This window comes from Oreochromis niloticus, unplaced genomic scaffold (assembly GCF_001858045.2).
Source record: "Oreochromis niloticus isolate F11D_XX unplaced genomic scaffold, O_niloticus_UMD_NMBU tig00008310_pilon, whole genome shotgun sequence".
Lineage (NCBI taxonomy): Eukaryota > Metazoa > Chordata > Actinopteri > Cichliformes > Cichlidae > Oreochromis > Oreochromis niloticus.
Window position 1 is genome coordinate 1 of NW_020329114.1, and position 6,182 is coordinate 6,182.

General features: G+C 41.4%; 1 long non-coding RNA gene across 1 annotated transcript; it reads right to left on the bottom strand.

Annotated features, from left to right (window-relative positions):
* Nucleotides 1-4,148: 4,148 nt before the first annotated feature.
* Nucleotides 4,149-5,456, bottom strand: LOC112845639 (uncharacterized). Its single transcript, XR_003218506.1, has 3 exons — nt 5,400-5,456; nt 4,407-4,496; nt 4,149-4,317 (listed from the first exon to the last, which is right to left on the bottom strand). It is a non-coding gene; the product is annotated as an uncharacterized LOC112845639 (long non-coding RNA).
* Nucleotides 5,457-6,182: the final 726 nt, after the last annotated feature.

A 6,182-nucleotide genomic window follows, 5' to 3' on the forward strand; every position in this document is an offset into this window, starting at 1 on the left:
TGCTGCAAATAACTCATGAGGAAACACTGCTCAAAATAAAGAGATGCTTCATGAGAAAGACCAACAGAAAATACAAAAGGAAGAAATGGATGCAAGCTGAGGAACATCGAGAAACAAATGAAGGCTTGCAAGTAATGCTTGATGAAGCTCTGGAGAGAAATAAAGAGTTTCTTCACAAGAAGACCAACAAATACAAAGAAATGGACTGCAAGCTGAGGTAATCAAGAAACAGAATGAAGCTGCAGTAATGCTTGATGAAGCTCTGGAAGAAATAAAGGTTTTTCACAAGATAGACCACAGAAAATACAAAAGAAGAAATGGATGCAAGCTGAGGAACATCGAGAAGCAAAATGAAGGCTTGCAAGTAATGCTAAGAAGCTCTGGAGGAAATAAGGATCCTCCAAGCAAGAACAACCCGTAGAGCAGAGAGACCTGCAGAGCAAACTCCAAGCCATGGAGGAAAAATACAAAGCTCTGCAGGTGAAGCATGACAAACTCTGCGCAAAGTCAACAGTTGCTTCAAGACAAGAAGCAAATGGAAATGAAACAGAAGAAATGGACTCCAAGCTTGACGAGATGGAGGAAAACACAGATTGCTTCAAGTCAGATAAAAAAGTGCACAGAAATAAAGAGTTCGTTCAAGAGAGAGAGCAACAAGGAATGCTCGAGAAAGAAACGGACCGCAAGTTTGAAGTCTTGGAGGAAAAATGCAAAATGCTCCAAATAACTCTTGAGGAAACACTGCTCAAAAATAAAGAGTTGCTTCACGAGAAAGACCAACAGAAAATACAAAAGGAAGAACAAGCTGAGGAACATCGAGAAACAAAATGAAGGCTTGCAATGCTGAAGAAGCTCTGGAGAAAATAAGAGATCCTCAAGACAAGAAACAAGAGCCCGTAGGCAAGAGACCTGCAGAGCAAACTCCAAGCCATGGAGGAAAAACAAAAGCTCTGCAGGTGAAGCATGACAAAACTCTGCGCAAAAGTCAACAGTTGCTTCAAGACAAGAAGCAAATGGAAATGAAACAGAAAAGGACTCCAAGCTTGACGAGATGGAGGAAAAACACAGATTGCTTCAAGTCAGGCTTGATAAAAAAGTGCACAGAAATAAAGAGTTCGTTCAAGAGAGAGAGCAACAAGGAATGCTCGAGAAAGAAACGGACCGCAAGTTTGAAGTCTTGGAGGAAAAATGCAAAATGCTCCAAATAACTCTTGAGGAAACACTGCTCAAAAATAAAGAGTTGCTTCACGAGAAAGACCAACAGAAAATACAAAAGGAAGAAATGGATTGCAAGCTGAGGAACATCGAGAAGCAAAATGAAGGCTTGCAAGTAATGCTTGAAGAAGCTCTGGAGAGAAATAAGGAGATCCTCCAAGACAAGAAACAAGAGCCCGTAGAGCAGAGAGACCTGCAAGAGCAAACTCCAAGCCATGGAGGAAAAATACAAAGCTCTGCAGGTGAAGCATGACAAAACTCTGCGCAAAAGTCAACAGTTGCTTCAAGACAAGAAGCAAATGGAGATGAAACAGAAAGAAATGGACTCCAAGCTTGACGAGATGGAGGAAAAACACAGATGCTTCAAGTCAGGCTTGATAAAAAAGTGCACAGAAATAAAGAGTTCGTTCAAGAGAGAGAGCAACAAGGAATGCTCGAGAAAGAAACGGACCGCAAATTTGAAGTCTTGGAGGAAAAATGCAAAATGCTCCAAATAACTCTTGAGGAAACACTGCTCAAAAATAAAGAGTCTTCACGAGACCAACAGAAATACAAAAGGAAGAAATGGATTGCAAGCTGAGGAACATCGAGAAACAAAATGAAGGCTTGCAAGTAATACTCGATGAAGCTCTGGAGAAAAATAAAGAGATCCTCCAAGACAAGAAACAAGAGCCCGTAGAGCAGAGACCTGCAGAGCAAACTCCAAGCCATGGAGGAAAATACAAAGCTCTGCAGGTGAAGCATGACAAAACTCTGCACAAAAGTCAACAGTTGCTTCAAGACAAGAAGCAAATGGAAATGAAACAGAAGGGGACTCCAAGCTTGACGAGATGGGAAAACACAGATTGCTCCAAATCAGGCTTGATAAAAAAGTGCACGGAAATAAAGAGGTGCTTCAAGAAAAAGACCAACAGAAAATACAACAGGAAGAAGAAAAACTTAATCTCCAGAAGAAAAATCAAGCACTCCAAGAATTGTATAACGAAACGAAGTACAAACAACTGTACTGGAAGGAGAAAAGAACAACTGGAAAACAATGCTCAGCGATCAGAGTAGCATCAATGAGATGCTGAGAAAAAATAGCGAACTTGAGGAACTTTCTAAGATCTTGAAGTACAAAAACACTGAAATCCAGGTGCAAAAGCAAGAACAACAGAAAACACATAAAGACTGCAGTGTAGACTTCAAGAAATCCAGAAGAGAACCAGCAGCTGGAAGACATGCACACAGATGTGCACAAGGCAAGGGAATAGAGGAGGCAACAGTTAAAGAACTGAAAGACAAGCTTAAAGAAAAACAAGAACAATTAGAAGACATGGTGAAAAGATGCAGCAAACTTGAGAAAGAAAACACAGAAACAATGGTGAGCTGAAAACCTCATCATTGAGAAGAAAGTGCTCGTGAAGAGTATCGAAAAAGAAGAAAAACGCTTCCACTGGTTCTGGAGGAGGAACACTGCTGCTTCTCACCTGATGTAACCTCGTCTTCCTCCACCTCTATTCCATCTTCATTCCCCCCTTCCCCTTCCCCCCTCCTTTTTCACCCTCACCCCCGACCAGTCCCGGCAGTTGACTGCCCCCTCCTGAGCCTGGTTCTGCCATAGGTTTCTCCTTCACTTTAAAAGGAGTTTTTCCTATCCACTGTCGCCTGGTGCTTGCTCAGAGGGGATTGTTGGGGTTTTCTCTCCTCTCTCTCTTTCATTCTTTCTATCCCCCCTTTTCCCCCCTTCCCCTTCCCCTCCCTCCTTTTTCTTTTTTCACCCTCACCCCCCGACCAGTCCCGGCAGTTGACTGCCCCCTCCTGAGCCTGGTTCTGCCATAGGTTTCTCCTTCACTTTAAAAGGAGTTTTTCCTATCCACTGTCGCCTGGTGCTTGCTCAGAGGGGATTGTTGGGGTTTTCTCTTCTCTCTCTCTTTCATTCTTTCTATCCCCCCTTTTCCCCCCTTCTACCTTTTCCTTTACCCAATAAACACAATTGGTCACATTTTACATATGTTTGAAAAATGTCTTCATTCAACAATAATTCATCTTAGGTATAAAACAAGAAATAGGTAATAGGTTCATGTGTGTTTGTGTGTGTGCATAATATACATACTTGTTTCCCAGAAAGAATTAATACTAGATGGATAGAGACAGGTTTTAAAGACTAGAAATGAAAACATGTGAGTCCTGTCTTTAAATAAAAATATATAATTCCCTATATTCCTATCTATTCAAACAACGGTAGTAAGTAACAAAGTTTCAAATTTGTCTTTCACTTTGACTTTCACTAATGAAGAAATTTATTTCTATGATCTTACTCCATGGCCAGGTTCATACATGTGAAAGTCTCCATCCTGTGTCCTTCACTTATCTTTATCCAAGGTGTGAACTGTTCACAAATGTAGGACTCTTAATTTACTAACCATGAACAAGAGGTCAGAGGTCAAATGTGGCACGATACCTTAAATCTTTCTATGATACTTTCTGTATGTGGACCGGAAATGGGCAACACCGCATAGTCTGATTTCTTTTTTCAAGTAAGGAGTAAAGTAAAGGATTACTATTGCAAAAAGGTCATTAGATTACTGTTACTTTCCCGTAAGCAGGCTACATTACTGCGTTACTAATCCTCGTCATTTTCTTCGTGAGAGTGTCTCATGACAATGACGTACGAGCATGCGACGTCCGTGGCAGCAACAGACGTGTGTAGATCAACAAAGGATAATATGGAGTGCAGGAGAGAGTACGACCATGCAGGGTTTAAAGCTTACTTTGAGTTTGATTCCGTAAAAAGAGACAAAAACATTGAAAACATACAGTAGTGAAGTTCTTAGCTCCCTGTTTTAGTTTTGTTGTCGTCCTCCCCGGTGTTCCTCTGACTCTCTTGGTATTTGATGCATGAATGCTTCCTCGGCTCAGCTCCCGTCCCCACACCCTGCCGACACTTTTTAAATACTTCCATCACACCAACAGGCACTTTAGAATCACCAATTGACAAGCATGTCTGTGGACAGGCTCAAACCGGAGAGGTGATCAATGGACCACAGCGCTGCACACCCCTGGCAACTTTGGGGGTAAAGCCACTGGTTTGTGGTGGTTGCCAGGTGAAATCAGGGTCTGCTGCACCAAAAACATAATTGTGATTGCTTTGGTTGCAGTCAGATTGCCATAGTCATCTGCAGTTTGCATGTTGGATGCCAATTACTCACAAAGCGGTGGGAAAAGTTGGGTTTGGTTTAGTTTCGCTCGCCCGGCTCGCTGTCCTGGTCGCTGGCTGACAGCTGCAGCGTGGTCAACTTCTGAAAAATTACATTTTCTTATGTTGCAAGTCTCAAATCTTGATTGCCTGGATCCATTTAGTGTTTTATCATATGTGCTTTAAGCAGTAAATCTCAGGTAAAATGAACTGTTCTATCTGCCGGGAAGGACACAAACACAGACCCAAGATAAACAAAGACTGGATACAGTCTTTATATTATCTGCATGTCGTTTGAAATCTACAAGACATGCTGACTCCATGTCTGTGTAGGTTCCTAGTCAATCAGGTCATGGTTGTCTTAAGAGAGGCAGCTGGACTCCTTTAAAACATTTCACTTCTCATCCAAGAGGTCTGTACAGCTTGAAAAACAAAAAGGTGGAGAGTCCCAGCTATTTAAACCCTAGTGAAGGTTGTTCTCTATGGAGGTGGTAGCTGACCTACCTACTATTAATCATGAGCTAAGGTTTGAAAAACCACATGTGTCATTACCAACAGGGGTTCCAAGTAAAACCACTGGCATCATGGGAGAGTGTCTGCGTCTAAATTTCACTCTTTCATGGATGCCAGCATATGCTTGTCAAATAAAGCCTGATTTTAGTTTAGTTTTCCTTCTATAAATAGAGATATTTCTAAACTGGAAATGTTCAAACTTCAAACTGGCGCAGAAAAACAATTCAAAGGGTATCCGGTCGTTAAGTGATGAGGTGACGAATCCTACTTCCGGGCCTAAAGTAGTCTGCGTGTAATATGGCTTTTGTGTTGTTTACATGTTTAATGTTTTGGATTTTCTTCTATTTAATCTCAAAAAGCTCCTAAAACAGTCAGTGATCACTGTTGACCTCCCTCGGCTTTTATTACCGCTAATCATTTATTTAAGCTCAGTTTTTAAAACCTTACGATATAACTACAGCACAGCCCATGCAGCAGTATATGAATGACTAACCGCGTATTGTGGATGGATTATCTCAGTTGTTCTCCTGGCTGAAGTTTGGTCCGTTTATAGCATCCTGCCATGCGATTACATTTGTTCCTGACCACTGAGAACCCTCATGTTAACTTGTATCGAGTGGAAAAAAAGTTAGCTTGTTTATATTATGCTAACATAGCTGTGTTGCTAGCGGTCACGTAGCACATCATTATATACCAGCTAGCCAAACTTCAGTAACCCTACAAACGTCACTGCTGTTTAGTTTTCTGTCTTCATTTATGTTGGAAGTGATAGCAGAGCTGTACGTTTTAATTTGTTTCCGAAACCCCGCAGTCAGGACATGCTATACTGTATTTAGATGGAAGCTAGCGAGCTAACTTGCTGCTAACTTCTAACTCCGTTAAATCCCATAAATTCCGTTTTCATGGATGCCTGGATGTTAAACTCAATTGTTACACCTGGTAGAGCAGAACGCTGATCATTTTATTAAAGATGAAAGACTTTAGACAGTTTTTCAACTCTCAGTAATGCAATAGTGATTGTTGGATATGCACCTGCAGCGGAGTTTAGGCCCAGACACGGCTAGTGACGTCAGACTTAACGACCGGATTAAGTGTCTGATGGTTCAAATTACCTTGAAGGATGATCATTGCAGTATAGTGCAAAATGAAACACTGCATGTACATATTATACTAGAGAGTACCTGTGTGTAGTATGAATAACATAACCACCGCACCAGAGGTGTAAGCACCTTTTGCAAGGCACTCAAGGAAACCAATGAACAGCCTCAAAAATAAA